This window comes from Anneissia japonica, unplaced genomic scaffold (assembly GCF_011630105.1).
Source record: "Anneissia japonica isolate Jap-2015-1 unplaced genomic scaffold, ASM1163010v1 scaffold585_len4108843_cov191, whole genome shotgun sequence".
Lineage (NCBI taxonomy): Eukaryota > Metazoa > Echinodermata > Crinoidea > Comatulida > Comatulidae > Anneissia > Anneissia japonica.
This window is the reverse complement of record NW_022716829.1, coordinates 4,065,586-4,084,062: the sequence shown is the minus strand read 5'-3', so window position 1 is coordinate 4,084,062 and position 18,477 is coordinate 4,065,586. Positions and strand designations below refer to the sequence as shown.

Here is an 18,477-nt window from a genome sequence, read left to right as displayed (position 1 = left end):
GCTGGATGCAGTTAGTCAGCGATGGGTTGGCGAATTATCATCTTTTAACTTCGAAGTTCATTACAAGCCGGGAAGAAACAATCAAGCCGCAGATGCTTTGTCCCGAAGACCTCATGTAGAAGCGGATACTCGGATAGTAACATCTGAAGATTTTAGAAGGGTGACCGGCGTGATTAGTCTTCCTGACGATTTGATTAACTTTACTAATCCTACTAACACATCAGTCTCTGTTCAAGCTTTGCAAGCATCACCAGTCTTTCCTGGATACGATAACCAACAGTTAGCAGAGCTGCAACACAAAGACACTAACACTGAAAGACTCTGGCATTACGTCAACTTGAATTACAAACCTAAACAAAAAGAAAGAGCACTTGAAGCTGAAGAAGTTCGTCTTCTGTTACGACAGTTTGATCAACTAAAGGTAAAAAATAACTTACTTTACAGAGTCAACGCTGCTGGAGATCAATGGCAACTCATACTACCCAGCGTTCTAAGGGAAGATGTTCTTAAAGCCTGTCATGATCAAGCTGGTCATCAAGGAGCTAATCGTACGTTAGGTTTGATTAGAAAACGTTGTTTCTGGCCTAGGATGTCTGAACATGTTATCTCCTGGTGTGAACAATGTGATCGTTGTGCCAAAGCAAAACTAGGTCCTAAAATCAGAGAACCACTCAAAAGCATTATTGCTACTAAACCAAACAAAGTAGTGGCAATGGATTTTACATTGATTGAGAGGGATGCCACGGGAAAGGAGAACGTGCTAGTAATTACAGATGTCTTCTCTAAATACACCTTTGCCGTGGCGACCAAAAATCAAACTGCTGAAACCACTGCAAAGATACTGTTAAGAGAATGGTTTAACAAGTTTGAAATCCCACAACGCCTTCACTCGGATCAGGGGATAAATTTTGAATCTGCATTAATCAAAGCTCTTTGCAAAATATACGGCATTACTAAAATTAGGACCACACCCTACCACCCTGAAAGAAACGGACAAGCGGAACGTTTTAATAGAACTCTCCATGACTCACTTAAATCATTACCCAACAACCATAAACGACGATGGTCCGAACATTTATCTGAAGTACTTTTCGCATATAATATATCGGAACATTCTTCAACTGGTTTTTCCCCTTTCTTTCTAATGTTCGGTCGAGAACACAAACTTCCAATTGACTTTTTGTTGAATAATCACCCTGATGAAACAGCAGAGATCGAAGAGGTCAGCGAATGGTTAGCTTCCAGTATTGAAAATACTAAATTGGCATACGAGAAAGCAGGGGAGAACCTGAGACAGGAAGCGCAATACCGTAAGGGGTTCTATGACCGGAAAACTAGGGAGAGACCACTTACAGTTGGGACCAAAGTGTCTTTTAAAAGTCATTCCCTAGGAAGACATAAGATTGCTGATGAATGGGCTCCCTTGGTATATAAGGTTATGTCCAGACCGGAAGGAAGCAGTTCGTATGAAATTAAACTGGCTGATGGTTCCGGGGATTCAAGAGTTGTACACCGTAGGGCATTAAAACCTTGCCCTAAAATATATCAGCAATCCTCCTATGATCAATCATCAGATGAGTCGCATTCAGATCAAGAAGAAGATATTACACCGTTTAGACGAAGCGAACGTTTGAGGAAGAAGGTAAACCAGCCATACCAGCGTTCAGATTTCCTCGAGAACATTAATAATAGGTTGATAGGCATTCAGGCTAAATGCAAGTTAATTAAATTTAAGTAATATTGAGTGTTCTTTTAGTTTGAGGACAAACTAGAGTTAAGCAGGGGAGTGTGGGGAATGCATACAGGAAGTCGCCCTCTATAACTCTTATCAGTTCCTTGTCCCATATGTAGCTTTAACGGCCTAATTCAAATTGCTTCTCACTCTGTTAAGGAATCAACATCGATTGTCGTGTGCTACTTAATTTGTCTTTATTATAATTATTATTATTATTATTATTATTATTATTATTATTATTATTATCATTATGTAATTATATTATTTTTGTATTATATATATATATATATATTCATATATATATGTATATATATGTATATGTATATATATATATACATTACATATATAGGCATATATATATTATAGGCATATATATATATATTTATATATATATAAAACAAATATAATAACGCAAAGCGTAAGGTACGATATTGCCAATATTTATTAGAAATAGTATAACGTTTTGAGCATAGCTCTTCATCAGGTAATGACATGGAAGTAAACAGTCAAATTTATAAGAAATATATAACAAGAGACATAAGATAAAAGCATGGGCGTGAATACTGTACTACAAAACAAGTAAATGCTTAATAGAACAGAGAATAAAAGAATCGCTGGAAAGCGGTAAACAAAATGAATAATCTGAAAAGCGGTAAACATGATAAAGCGGAATAGGCCTATGGATAGGCCGACGATCTAAACCAACAGAGACGTGGGGAGTAAAATCATAATGACCATAATAACATATAACATAATATTATATACATATATATATATATATATATATATATATATATTATAGTATATATTATAGTGTATATATAAAATCACATTTTTCTGTTAAGCATCCAGAACACAAACAACAAAGGAACATGGTATTCTGTATTATTATGCGCTTACAATATACTCTCATGAGACTGAACTGGCACGTTCTTGACCAGATACATTAAGCAGATTTAAGATAAATGGCCATTATCGGCCTGTGTTCCAATTTATTGGAAGTTTGATATTAATCATGGAGGTTGTCTTATTAATAACAGAGGTAAAATGTTTTAGAATATTCTGACTCAGTCTAATGTTTGATTAATTATTAATGCAGCGGGTCAAATGGTCAGAGACCTACCGTACTGAACAGTACGCATACTGTTCTAACAGTATAGCATGTGTTGAGTATGGTAATTTTCCAGTAATTAGAAGGTTCATTAAAAGAACTATAACAATAATAATAAGCAATACCGATGAAGGTAATGACGATACAACTACTACTGCTGTAGTAACTACAAATTCATTAGTAACAACACCGCAATTATATTGAAATAAACATATGATAACTAATAGAGCGGCATTAGGGGAACCGGTGGGCCCGTTTCCACTACCCCCCCCCCCAAGTCGGGGAAGAAGAGAGAATCCTTGTAGTAAAGATAAAGATATAGTAATAATTTTAAGAAGTTAATAAGTAATGAAGATAATGACGATACTACTACTGCTACTACTGCTGTAGTAACCACAAATGGAATAATTACAACATCAACACCAAAATTATATTGAAATATAAAGTTAATTATATATCATCATAACCAATAGCGAAACTAGGGCTATAGGTGGGCCTGTACAGTTCAACCCTCACCCAACTCGGGGAAGAAGAGAGATTCATCATAGTAAAAATAAAGATAATAATTTAAAGAAGTTTATATGAAATATTGGTCTGAATTGAATATCGATAAAATACAAAAAAAAAACACTATCAGACCGATACAGAAGATCGCAGAATACATTCTACCAACGCAGCAAGAGTGGCACTTGGCAGCTTGTGGGGAAGGGCAGTCGTGTATGTCCGTCAGGTTACGCCAGATGTTTTGAAATAATCTGCATGATCATATTTCAAAACATGGAATTTTTTACTTATTACTAAACAAATAACTTAGATCAGATGCTCTGAATGAGCATCTATCGCCTAAGTCCTATTATGTTTTAAAATGTCGAATCCGCATCTGTGATGATTATGATATAATATTCCCGCAGGATTATAATCGAACGGTAGGGGCCTACTTTGGCTTGGCCAACATAATTTCGTGCATCCATTTCAGTTGAAATAGATGCACTTATGGTTATGGTTAACAGGGTTGCATTAAGTTTTGATGATTGAAAATTGATGATTGAAATCATTAATATAAATTACAAATGTACACACGTTTAAACTATACATAGACCTAGCCTTATTTCATGATCACATTATATTAAAGCTCTTTTTTAATATTTAATTTTCGTTGACCTGTTTTGATCGTAAATACTATGATGTGAATTTTAAAAAAAAAATCAACAAATTTTTAATACCATGGTTGAAAATGCCTTCAGTACAGTAGTAATACGTTGTCCATATTATAGAGACAACTATTTATAGCAATGGCATTTGGAGCCCCCTCTTTAGTTTAGGAAAATCAAATCTTCTTAAGAAGCCCATTTCAAAATTGGCCATCCGAGGGCTCTTAAAACGAACAATCCCCTGGCTTCTATTTAATTGCTACATTTTAATTCGGACACTCATTATTATAACGTGCTCATCACTAGAATCATTAATAGAATTTAAAAAAAAGTATTATCTTCGCTACTAAACCATTAATTTCGAGAAAAACAAGACAGTGATTGAGAAACAAACATAACGAATCACTATATATAACTTTCATGATGATTTTTGTTTTTACGAGCTTTCGATGCACTCTGAATTAATAAGTGTCTCGGAGCATAGGGTAGTTACCCCGGAATTATTGTCAAACACCTTTGACTGAAATTAAACTGACGTTGAAATGCTGTAGAGGGCAGCAACCATAAACGTAGTCGATCATGAATGCTTTTAGTGCAAAATTTTTTGTCGAAATTTTAAAATTACCCTCGAGGAAATGGTATCGTCCAGGCTATTCTTTTGCATGTAACGATTTTGTGCTGTCTGGCTGCTTTTTGTACCATCTGGCTGACTTCTTCTCGCTGCCGGTCTGCAGCAAGATATAATTGGTTTTCTCTACTTCGTGCCCAACGTACAGGGCGCCCTTCGGTTGCTAAGTATATCCAGACGCAAAATGCGCTCTTCCTTTTCCACTAATGGAGGAAAACTTTTTCACTAAAGCCTGCCGCACACGAGAGCTACGGTATCTGCTTACACCAAGTGTCATTCGTGGCATTTGGCGTACGCACATAGCTCTCGTGTGCGGTGTAATTTCGAACGTTTTTTGTCATTCGTGGCGCTTACGACAAATATCTATTGTGTTTGATTTTTTTTGCCACGAGTGCCAAATTCATAGCGTGTGCAACGAACAAAAGTTATCTGCTTACGACTTACGCATACTACGCATGCGTAACCATACGCCCACGTGTTCTAAATATTAGATTGCGCTCAGTAAATTATTATACTTTAAATTTGTTTGACTGAACTGTAAATTGCACCCTACCTCTAATATTATGGTATCATTATGGACAATAGCAGCTCTTCCGATGAGGATGAGGTGTTATTGGCCATATTATTATTGAGTCGTCTTCGTCAGAGCCATATATATAAAGAGTTGCGGCATTCCGCTCCTTGGTTTACTAAAGTCACGTGTTACACACCGTCAATTTTGTTTCATAATCTTCCCGATGAACACATGCAAAGTATATGTGTTACGTACATTGCATAATAATTTCACACATTTAATTGGGTTTACAACTATATTTTATAATTAACATCACTTAGTATGGACAGCGTATAAGAATTCATATATAATCGAATATTTTCGCACGTGCGTGCTCGCGTAAATTCCGTGCTCGCGTAAATGATTGAAATTAAAATTAGAATTGTTTTCAATTATTTGTCACATTTTAATCAATGAAGACCCGACCTATTTTATTTAATGGTAATCTTTTCTTTGGTTTTAATTGTTTTTAATANCAGATATATATATATATATATATATATATCTTCCTTAATTATATAAATTTATATCATTTATCAGTTGCATTATTACAATGTTTACGTTCATCAATAAAATTTTATTTTTATTTTCTCATTCGCCTAGATGCGTTCGGAAAAATATTTAAGCTAAATAAGAAAAATGATTAATTTTTAGATAAAGCTGTATCTATAGGCCAGAACTATGAGACGTCCCAAGAAAGTATGAAAGTAATTGGGAAAGATGAAGATGCAAAAGTTCATGCTATTAGGAAACAGGCAGAACATTACCAGAGAAAAGAAAAAGGAATTTCAAAGCCTTATAAAAGCAAGCCTTGCAAGCCCTCACCGTCGACTAAATTTGCTGTAGAAGATTTCGATCCAGACGTTCGACCATTCATCTCAGTACACTATACCATGGGTAGTAAACCACATGGCATTGGAACGCATAGATTTCAGCGGTTTTCAAGTTGGCAAAAACTGCAGAGGGCAATAGCAAGCCTGATGAGTATCGCCAGGAAATACAAGAATCGTCCTATGTGTAACAGGAATTGTGAAGCAATTCCTGTGGGAATTAACAAGCTCATCACTCCATCGGTGACGGATATGATGCTAGCATGTAAATTGATAATTCGACAAGTCCAATTAGAAGAGTTTGGTGAGGAAGTAACGCACATAAAGAAAAGCACCAGTGGATTACCTAAAGGGAACAAACTCTGTCGACTGAATCCATTCCTGAATGAAGATACAGTAACTTTCTTTGTGTTGGGGGGGGGGGGGCTTCACCATTCACATCTTGAAGCACAAGAAAAACACCCTATACTTCTGCCAAAGAACCATCACATTTCGAAACTTGTTATACATTACTACCACAAACAAACACATCAGCAAGGCAGGCAGATCACGCATGGATCCATAAAGAGTGCTGGCTACTGGATTATTGGTGGTCGCCAAATGGTTACAACAATCATCGGGAAGTGTGTTACATGTAGACGGCTCAGGAGGTCTACGAAAACACAAATCATGGCAGATCTGCCTCAAGATAGGATTGAACCTGGTCCACCTGTTACCAACGTCGGACTGGATGTGTTCGGTCCTTGGCTGATTCTCCACATGCCTTGCTTCGAGGGCAATCCATATCGAAATTGTGGAATCAATGGACACAAGTACATTTATTTGTGCATTAAGGAGATTTATTGCTATCCGTGGACCCATTGCATTACTAAGGTGCGATAGAAGCACCAAATTCATCGGAGCGAAATCTGAGTTAGACCAAGCCTTATCTGAAATTGACCAGGATATCGTTAGCAGACATCTTACAGATAAAGGATGTCAGTGGGAATTTAACCCCCCCCCCACACTCTTCCCACTTCGATGGCGTTTGGGAACGCCAAATCAGGACAGTTCGTCAGGTCTTTAATGCCATGATGTTAGAACTTGGACCTCGCCAGTTAACGCACGAACTGTTAACAACTTTGATGGCGGAAGTGTCTGCTATTGTAAATTTGAGACCAATCGTTGCTATTTCCTCTGATCCGAACGACCCACAGCCACGTACTCCAAACATGCTCTTAACTATGAAAACTCGACCATTGATTACAGCCCCAGGAGTTTTCACCAAACAAGACTTGTACTGCCGCCGTCGATGGAGATGTGTTCAATACTTTGCAGACCAATTCTGGGTTAGATGGAGGAAGCAATATCTTCAAGAGTTGCAGGTTAGGAAAAAGTGGACGCACAACCAAGTAGATGTGTGTGTTGGAGATGTTGTGCTTTTAAGGGACAAAGAAACCCAATGGAATCTTTGGCCATTGGGTGTCATTGAAAGTGTTTTGCCTAGCGCTGATGGACGAATAAGAAAAGTGAACGTTTCCGTGTTCAGAGATGGAGCAAATGGGACTTACTGTACTTACGACCGATTGGGGAGATTGTGATTATTTTAAGACAAGCCGATAAAAATCATTGAATAGACATTTCAAGTTCAATTGTTTATCATTCCTCGATTTAATTTAGATAACTGTATTTGTGAGGGATTAACCCTCAGGCGAGGAGTGTAAAGGCATTCGATTATTTCTCTTGTTTAGTTATTTTGATAGTACCCCCTCTACTGTTGAAATATGACCTAAGCCTTGGCAACCCTTATTGAGAGGACAAAAGCATGGACTATGCCTATGATGAAGGGAAAGCACTCCCATGTTCTGGTTTGAAGTTAATGTTTAGTGTTCTTTGCTCGCCATAGTGGTAAGCATATACTATGTTCTAGTTATGAATCTATATGATATTTAGGCAGTACTTATGCATTGAAGCTACAGGCTCAGAAACGAATAATTGCTAATACAATAATCACACTGAGCATAGGCTTAGATAACACAATACAGATTGACTGAGGCATGTGCTTATGCTTTCACTTCATTCCATTTTCCTATAGTATTCACTGGTTAGTACGAATAAAGTATGCCGATATCCTAAAGCAATTGGAAGAAGTGTATTTTGTAGTAGTACCTCCGGTTGGACGCCGGCACAACCATGTAGGTCTATATTGGCTAACAATATACAATTATTGCTATCATGACTTGTCAGCTCAGTTTATGTATATTTTTAACAAATTATTAGAAAATGAAAAGATTCCAAGCGAAAGGAGCGCATGTATAACTTCCTAATGTTTAAGCAGGAGACAGAAAAGTTTTAACAACAATAGGGGAATTCAATTAACTTCCATCCAGTGTTTGGAAAATCTTAACAGATTTATTTACTTATGGCCGATGGGAAACAGTTTCTCACTTTTACAAAGCAGACACATTGACAGTGGCGGCGAAAGCATTCTAGGGGAAGGGGGGAAATGAAGGGCAAGGTATGATTTTTGTTGGGGGGGGGGCAAGTGGGGGGGCAAGTTCCCCGACGAGAGCAAAGTGAGCGTAGTCTGGTTTCAATTAAAGTGTTTTCGAAAGTGGTCCATGGGGTGGGTGGTCATGGGGCGGAACCCCCGGAAAATATGACAATTTAGGGGTTTCAGAGGGATATTCAATCGGTTCTAAATAGTCTACTATGTGTATAAAATACATATGTATTCCCCCCCCCCCAACGAATTGTGTTTTTCTTCTACTCTTTTTTTTTGGGGGGGGGGGGTGGCACACACATTTTCTAGGAGGAATTTTCCTCCCTGTAGTTCCGCCACTGCACATTAAAAGCAAATATGCACTAGATATGATTCGTATCCTAGTACATTGAGTTTTAATTCATACTACTGGTAAAGGTTCAACTGAAATCCTCACTAGGAACATCTCCCTATCCACGATCGAGAGGGGAATTTTAATGATGTGAGTTAGCCAGATTTTCATAAATTTCGCAAAATAAAGGAAATATATTTTTTTTAATGTTGAGGCAGCGAAAGTGGATGCGGGATGTGACAAAAGAAACAAGTATTTTTTTTGTTTTACTTGGCCTTATATGTTGTTAGGGAAAATATGAAAAGTCATCTTTCTTAATTTACTCCATAAATTGTAAGGAATTGTTCTATTTCGGACAATTTCGGAATTCCACTATTTCGGACCAATGGACCTTCGGACCAATGGATCTTCGGACCAACGGACCTTCAGAACAAAGACCCTTTGAACCAATGGGCCTTTGGACCAAAGACCCTTCGGACCAGAGGTACGCACCTGGCGGCGCGGGGCTGGGAGACACTGTGGCTTAAAGAATAACAAGGGTGATGAAAACTATTATAAATAGTAAATAATAAATTATTATAAATTAATAAAGTACATGATAACAAAGAAATACCTCAATGCTTTTTTTTTTTTATCAAATCTTTATTTAAAATGCATAAATAATTTGTACTCCATTTGTTGCGTATAGCACAGTTGATTAACTGAAAATGCATGATGACATTCTTCTTATAAGAAAGTATAATACATACTCCAATTATTGAAATACACGCCATCGTGTTGGGATTCAATATTTCAACATTAATTATGTCATCATCAGGAATGAAAAAATTATCCATATTAGCAAGCTTATATGCACTAGTACCAAAAGTGTTTAACCAATCAAAACATTGATTGGTTAAACACTTTTGGTACTAGTGCATATAAGCTTGCTAATATGGATAATTTTTTCATTAAAAAATTAATCAGTGGACCTTTCGACATTCTTCTTCTTTTTCTTTTTCTTCCATGTAATCAAGTTGTCTGTATTGTGTTTTCTTTGAAGTAATACCTTGATTTTCGAGAAAAAGATCACATTCTCCCTTAGAGGCAGTCTTCATCTCTAAAATCTGTGAATTTTTTAACTGCAGGCCTTAAATCATCCTCTGAAGATGGTTCCTCACCTGTTAAATTACGGAAAACATTAATATGACGACGCGGAAATCATGCCCGACGTAGACAGCGCCGCTTTTTTTTAACCATGCAAGTTTTCTATACTTCGTTCCCGACGTACAGGGCGCCCTTCTGTTGCTAAGTATATCCAGACGCACACGGCGCCCTTCTTTTTCCACTAATGGAGGAAAATTTTCACTAGAGTGCGTCCGTCCGGCCATACGATTTTGCGCTATATTGTTGTTTTCTATACTGATCCATAGGCTTAATTGTGTGTTTTATTTGGATAATAGCAACGATTTCTAGCTCCGCAAAGGAATTATGTATTCACCATTTCACTGTCTGGGTACAATTGTACTAATTGTACAATTGTGTACAATTTTTTAATTGAGAATTAACAATAAAATACGCTAAGACTTGGTAACGAAAGTTTGGTTGAAGTTTTTTTAGATCCAGCCGTAAGGGGCGTCCCATTGTTTGTATTCCCACCATGCATTTCGGTGGAACACTTTTTTGTGTGTGGAGAACTCTATCTTGTGTTTCTAGTATCTTTGTCCAGTGTGACCACTGCTTGGGTATTTACCCAACATTATGGGTATTTTGACTTGGTCTTGGGTATTCCGTTCAAATCCTTGGGTATTTTATTTTTACTAAGAATATTAAATATTTTTGTCATAGAGGAAGAATTAAGAAGTAACAAAGTATATTTCAGTCCATTCAAGTAAGCAAAACTCAACGAAGTGCACATAGCATTGTCAATTGCTATAAATTTGGGTTCCTAATTAATGCATTACATAATAAAACTTGATCACTGATCTACTGATATCACTGGCCGACTGAGGGCGTATTTTTCTATCCGTATTATCACCTCATGAATATTAATTTTAATAATTAACACAAACAATTACAATAAAAAAATGGTTTATAAATTGAACTAAAAGGGAAACTATACATGCGAAAAAACACGTTTTTTTTCAAATTTTAATACATTTTCCGGAAGCTTGGGTAATTTTGGGCACTTTTTGCTGAATCTTGGGTAATTTCGACCCAGTCATTGGGTATATCAAAAATTGTGAGTGGTCACGCTGTCTTTTTGCCTACAGCCTCCAAGGCCTACAGGCGCGGCCTAGCTAGTCATATACGATCTATCGAGGCCCACAAACCCCTATATTTATTAAAATTCTGTCTTAATACCAGGAATATACTTATCTAGGATTGTAATAAAATATAGGTTGAAGACGAATTTGAATATTTTACTAAGTGGAAAAACTACAGGAAACAAACGAACCAGAGCGGCCTTTATTGCTGTTTATTTTCTTATATAGCGCCGCCGCGCGGATGAGGTAAAATTGCTCTCTGTGTACCCACAATGCCTTTGGAACGGATGTTCCACTATATTGGGAAGCTGCTCTATCTTCTATCTTTGATTGCATCTCCCAACTTCGGAAATGCCACCCCAGTAATGGCGCCGACAATAGAGGGCGCCACTCAAAATGTTTTCTTGGATAGGTCTATTACTTCGGGCCCGAAGTACAGGGCGCCCTTCTTTTGCTAAGTATCCAGACGCACATGGCGTCCTTCTTTTTCCACTAATGGAGAAAAAACTCTATCACAGAGTGCGTCCGGCCATTGTTCTTTTATTCTTTACTGATCCTTGATTATTGTCTTAATTGTTTTGTGTTTTAGTTGCAATATAACAACGAATTCTACCTCCGCGAATGCCGTACGTCGCCATAGCGCATCTCGGTGTACAATTTTTTAAATGAGAATTGACAAAGTTTCTTAGATCCAGCCGTACGGGGCGCCCCATTGTTTGTATTCCCAGAGCCATAGATAGAAAGAGTTGCGACATTGAGAATTTAGAAGCCATTTTGTTTTCAACGCGATGCGCGTTCTGTGTCTAACGTGATGTGCGTTCCTGTGTATAATATTGTATAATCATGGAGGTATTATTGAGAAGATCACTCGACAACAGTTCCCTTTGATGCGACAAACCCATGTGTTCCCCGCTTTTGCATCGCGCGCGGGCGTATTACCCTACAATTCACACTTTTTCGTTAGCAACAACTTGGCAACGACATGCATTATACGCTTTCAGCAGAGCTGTTGTGCAATAAAGCATTTGATTTTAACCCATTAAATATCTTTATAATGAACAGTGTTCCACTGATTAGATTTTTTCGGACTTTTGGTATGTTATTATTTGTATATTTCAGGAACGGATTCCGTAAAATATTTATGTTAAAATTACTTCTGTGTTCATTATAATTTTGTCTAAAGATTGATTAGTTCAACTATAAAGTTAAGTCAGCGTAAAACTGAAAAATACTCAGATTTTGGATTGATTTTTCAAATAGTTAACCCTCGTTAACCCTAAAATGACTTAGTTTATTATAATCCTCAAACATTTATTAATATCTGTTAAAATTAGAATTAGCAATTTTGGCCAATTTATGGACATTTAAGTTGAAATATACTATACTTTTAAAGGTCATGTAAATGTTCAATTAAATTCGAAAGTTTTTTAGGTGGAAAATATTAATATGAGATAAATGTATCAGCTTAAAAATGGAAACGATTGCGCAGCCATAGTGATTGACTGTATGTAGTGCGCATCGAGAAAAGAAGGTGCTCTCCATTTCACTATGTTCAATTTTTTGGTAAACTATGCCTGCTGAAAATTTGATGGCGGGGAACACATGGGACTTCAAAGACATCGCGCAAACGTACTTCACGCGCTGTGGCAGCTTTGATCTTGGTTCATTTGCATAGCGCTGCGTGCCCGTAGCTTTTTCGAGTGATCTCCTTCTCAATAATACCAAAGATACTAGAAATACAAGATAGAGTTCTCGCATTGTAAAAATGAGGCGGAAGTCGTGCCCAACGTAGGCGGCGCCCTTCTTTTTAACCAGCAAGTTTCCTATACTTCGTGCCCAACGTACAGGACGCCATTCTGTTGCTAAGTATATCCAGACGCAAAAGGCGCCCTTCCTTTTCCACTAATGGAGGAAAACTTTTTCACTAAGAGTGTGTCCGGCCATGCGATTCATGATTATGCTTTAATTGTTTTGTGTATTATTTGGATAATAGCAACGATTTCTACCACCACCAAGGAGGTTATGTATTCACCGATGTCTGTCTGGGTGTCTATTCCAGTTTGTTTTTTTATCTAGTATCTTTGTTGAGAATTGATAATAAAATACGCGACGACTTGGTAACGAAAGTTTGGCAAAAGTTTTTTTTAGATCCAGCTGTAGGGGGCGTCGCATTTTTCGTATTCCCACCATGCATTTCGGTGGAACACTTTTTTGTGTGGAGAACTCTATCTTTGATAATACCTCCATGGTATAATACAGTTAGCGGCCTCCTGTATAGTTTCATTCCATTTAATCTTTTTAGCAGTTGAATTTCATGTAACTCTATTTATAGATTTTTTTTTAAATGATTTCACTATTTTATATCCAACTTCATATTATAAATACTGTAATAATTTACTATTTTTAAGTGAGTTCTTTATTCCCCGCCGATAGACAGAGAAAGCCTGTCGATGGCAAGCATTTTTCAATTAGGCAATCCTTAAGTAACTCCTGTTATTTTTACAAATAGATGATATGCGACGACCAGCAAAATTTAATTAAATATTATGTATATCAAAATGTAATTAAAATCCGTATATAGGGTATATAGATTGTTGCTCTTTAAATTTGAATATGAGCGGGCCCTATACAAATCTTATGTTATTAATTTGATTATTATTTATAAATATTAAAATAGTAGGTCAGTTGGCCGCAATATATAAACTGTGCTTTGCTGTAAATGTTATAAATTGTAAGTGTTAAATGATATACAGGATCTATGATACATTCAACTTGTGTAATTATGTAACGTACATTTTATTGTATTAAAGTCTAGCCTCTGTTTAATTATTGTATTATGGCTGTACAGTATGTTACATTTATGAACACACTGCAAGAGCGTGTCCGCTGTTTTAAAAGCGTCGTTTCCAAATAAAGTTATAATAATTATTTTTAAGATTATAAAACATCACCTTTATTTCCATTGTCATTTGTATTTATACAGGCTGTAAAAACAATTGAAATTTAAAAAAAAAAAATTTTAATATTGTTAAGCGAACAACATTTAAAGATCGTCAGAAAAGTGCGAAAAAAAAAATTAAATTTGTTTTTTTATTTAGCTTAAATATTTTTCTGAACGCATCTGGGCGAATGAGAAAATAAAAAAAAAAAATTACTACGCAAACCAAGGAACAGAATGTCGCAACTCTTTATATATATGGCTCTGTGTATTCCCACCATGCATTTCGGTGGAACACTTTTTTTCTGTGGAGAACTCTATTATGTATTTCTAGTATCTTTGCTAAAAGGGTGAAGATTGTTGTTGTTGTAAAACCAAAGAAAAGATTACCATTAATTAAAATACGTCGGGTCTTCAGTCTTCGTTGGTTAAAATGTGACGAATTAACGATAATTGAAAAAATTTTAATTCTTTCCAATAATTTACGCGAGCACGCACACGCGCAAATATTCGATTGTATATGAATTCTAATACGCTGTCCATAATAATTGATGTTAATTATAAAATATAATTGTAAAGCCAATTAAGTGTGAAAATAATATGCAATGTACGTAACACATATACTTTGCATGTGTTCATCGGGAAGATTATGACACAGAATGGACGGTGTGTACCACGCGACTTCCGCAAACCAAGGAGCGGAATGTCGCAACTCTTTATATATATGGCTATGTGTATTCCCACCATGCATTTCGGTGGAACACTTTTTTTCTGTGGAGAACTCTATTATGTATTTCTAGTATCTTTGCTAAAAGGGTGAAGATTGTTGTTCGGGTCTTTGGAAAAGTGGTCTCGAATTAGAGGGTCTCGGAATTAGAGGGGTGTCGATTTGGAAGGTGCACTGTACATTGATTTATTTATAAAAAGTATCTCTTTGGAGATCTAGTCTTGTCAAGACAGAGAAGGGACTAGTGCTGTATAACTAGGCAAGTGCATTAGTGTGTAGAATTATATGCTTTAAGCGTTATTTTGCTATGCACCAAGGACTAGATGCCAAGCATAATTTGTCAGGATCAAACATTTTAACAAGGCATAGATGAAAGGTTTAATTACTATTTAAAACCATAACATGATAAGAATGATATTTTGCCCAACCTGATGTGTTATTTTACTGAATACTCAGACGTTCCCAAAAGCTTGAGAAAAAATCCTGCAAGTGATTCTGTAAGTTTTGGGTTGGATTGGATTCGATTTATTCGGTGTAAACACCAAGGATAGCCCAAGCCCAAGAAAGTCTAGAAGACTTATTTTCAGCAGGGTCCTTCTGGTGGTGATTGGGCAGTACACAGGGAGAAAATCCCCTACTCTTTTCTGACATGAGGTGTTTCTACCCTTTACCTATTTTACTGATTTCTAACCATCATTTGGGACATTAGGCCTATCTCTGGTATTGCTCTTTAATTGGATTTAATCATAGCTTCTGTAATTTATTGTCCATGCAAGGTCAGCTATACTATGTATGCCTATGTGATTTATTGACAACTTGCTGAAAAACTAATTACCAATGCCACTCTCACTTTTGATATTGAGTTTGATTGTCAGTTAAGGTCAGAGCAAAGTGTGGTTCCTCAAACCCGTCTGTGAGAGCTATTGCTGAGACGGGTATTATGGTAAAGGGAATGGCTCAGTATGGGTCTGTATTGCGTTCTTTAACGTGCACATAGGCCATACATGCACACGGGGACCAAGAGCTTAAACGTCGCATCTAAAAGACGGTGCGCTATTGTAACCTGTATTTCAGCCCTCCAACTAAAACACAAGGAGAGGCAAAGATGGGAATTGAACCGGGGACCTAAAGATCTTCATGGTTCATGGATTAGCCGACTGAGCTAAGCTGCTCTAGGTTCAATTCCTACCAGAATACTCGCAAGTTATGAGGTTCAGTACGATAAAACACGTCAGGTAGAGCAAAACATCATTCCTATTAAATATCCTGATGCAAAAACACCATTATATACATAACATAGAGGTCTGAGAATGGGAATCGGTAAAACTTTATTTATCCATAGCGAGTGTCTACAAATTACATCCATGATATGAGTCTAACAATGAAAACAAGAAATGGTAGAGCTACATAATTTTCTACATTTAGTCTAGACATTTTTCCTTAGTCTTCCAAATAAGGTCTAGCTAGGCCTGCCTGTGGATTGTTGTTACCATACCAATCAGTTGCATCAAAGTTCAGCTAAAATAGCTTGACTCCAGGCCCGTACGCAGGAGGTTGGGGGAGTGGTGCGACGGGTGTGTACGCACCCCCCACCCAAATTACAAAAGGTCCACATTTCCCGGCGTAGAAAATTCAAGACACTCACACGTCCGAGAAATCCATCCACCAGAACTGCTTGACCAACCAGAGCAGTTTCCAACTAGGACTGACCTTAATTTGTCGTACAAGCAAGGCCTTCTCACTGTATATAAGCTTTTTGAGAAATGTTGTGTTTTTTATATTTATGACGTCTACCCATCTCATTCACGACGTAAAGCGTTTGTCATTATTTGTTCATATTCGCAATTTCCATTAATTCCAGTTATTTATAACATTTACATTTGTGGTAAAAATTTAGTATTTTCAATGCCCAATAATTTTATAGGTTTTTTCATTGTGCGCTAGACCTACATTATTTCTTTTACGTTTAAATTTATTAATGTTTATTTACCTTGTTCTATAATTTTACATAGTATATTGACATATGGAGTAAAATTCTAAGGCACACGTGGTTGAAAGTGGCACGTTTAACATCTAGGCTACAGTATGTGTACTGTATGTCCGTTTTTTAGGGATTTATTTTACTCAGACCTAGATTTAATTAGGATTCTTTAGATTTAATCATATTAACGAACGTTAACCTGTAGTATAATTAATGCATTTCCACAGTTTTATAAATTAGATTGATTTAATTTGTATAGATAAGTTTCTATACTCATTGTTGGGCCATCAACATTTTTGACGGACTACAGAACATTGGAGATGTTTAATGTTCTCAAAACCAGTGGCAGATTCAGGGGGTTGGAGCAGCCAGCCTGGGCCCTTCCCCTAAAAGAAAAAACGGAAAATTGTATTTAAAGTCTAAGAGTAGCATTTCCTGCTACCTATGGGTGCCATAATTAAAAATGTTCTTACCTCAGCCCCAATCATGGTGGGGCTGAGGTAATATCAACCCTCCATCTTTAAAGGTCCCCTCATTTCCTGGTCTGTCACCGAAAAAAAAAAAAAAAAGCCCATTTAAAACACAGTTCATATTGCATCTTCAAAATCTATTAAGACCTCAAAATATCAAGAATGTCTCAGCGCGCGACCTCGGAAGGGCTATGTCCTTAGCGCGCCCCCCCCCCCCCCCCCCAACACTTTGGACCACTTTACACAAATTAAATAATAATAATAAAGTAGTAATAACAATGTACTATATTATACAGTATTTATTAACAATTTTAAAAATAAATCAATGTACTGTATGTATTATTAAAAAATTAAAGGGTTAGCAACGTACAGTAGGAAAATGAAAACAATCATGCTCTCCTTCAAATAATATAGATATTTTCAATTCAAAATAACATTTATTTTTAGATATTTTCAAATCAAAATAACATTTATATCCTTCAAAACATAATTCACACAATCTTTTTTTTAATAGAATAAATAAGTGAGTTAATAAAGAGCCACAATTCCAAAAGCAAAAATATGAATTAATCAAATTAATACACAAATAAATTAGTAGTGGATTTATTCTGTACACGTTTGGGTGGTGAAGCTATAAACCATTCCAAAGTTGGTTATCATTTTTGTGTTTTAGTTGGAGGGACCAATTTGATTACTTGCAAAGTAATTACTTTCAAGAAATTTTTAAAGGAAGTCAGGACAAGTCCTTTTAGAAATTTAAATGAAGTTACAATACTATACAATGCCACAAATACCATAACCATAAATAGAGTTATTAATGTATTAAACTCTTGCTTTGAATTTATATAGAGTTTGAAAGAAAAGTGTTGTATTAGAATAATTAAAATTATAAAAAACTTTAAGCACATTAATTGCTGAAATCTACAATGCTTATTAACTTACATACATGTTGGCAAAAGAATTGAATGAATTAATGGCGCATAATAGGAAGTCACAATGTAACCTGTCCTATTGTAGAACTAGATAAAAACAATTCCCACTTAACATTGTCCACCCCACTTAAACAATGGTATAGTCCATTGTGGTTGGTTTTGTCCAGGTGGTTATTACCCTGGAAGGTTTTTGTTTGATTCCCACTAAATCTATGTACATCTTTTCTTTTTAGGGTATCAAACCTAGAATTTGAATAAATGAATTTAGAACCAAAATGTGTGAGATAATTGCATTTACAGCTGAAAGTTTTAATAAATATCTCAGCTAGTCTCATAATTGTTTTAATTACTCTAAATAAAAT

The 18,477-nt window shown here is 36.3% G+C and overlaps 2 protein-coding genes across 2 annotated transcripts in view; one reads left to right on the top strand and one right to left on the bottom strand.

The window, feature by feature from the left end:
• The first annotated feature begins 7,834 nt into the window (after positions 1-7,834).
• The window catches only part of LOC117109903, an 18,334-nt gene continuing 7,691 nt past the window's right edge, over positions 7,835-18,477 (top strand). Inside the window, exon 1 of the mRNA XM_033252370.1 lies at positions 7,835-7,895. The gene's annotated coding sequence lies outside the window, so the exon portion shown is untranslated. The remainder of the gene's footprint in view (positions 7,896-18,477) is intronic.
• The window catches only part of LOC117109904 (interleukin-1 receptor-associated kinase 4-like), a 27,833-nt gene continuing 26,806 nt past the window's right edge, over positions 17,451-18,477 (bottom strand). The window contains exon 6 of the mRNA XM_033252371.1: positions 17,451-18,477. This exon is cut by the window's right edge and continues 261 nt beyond it. The gene's annotated coding sequence lies outside the window, so the exon portion shown is untranslated.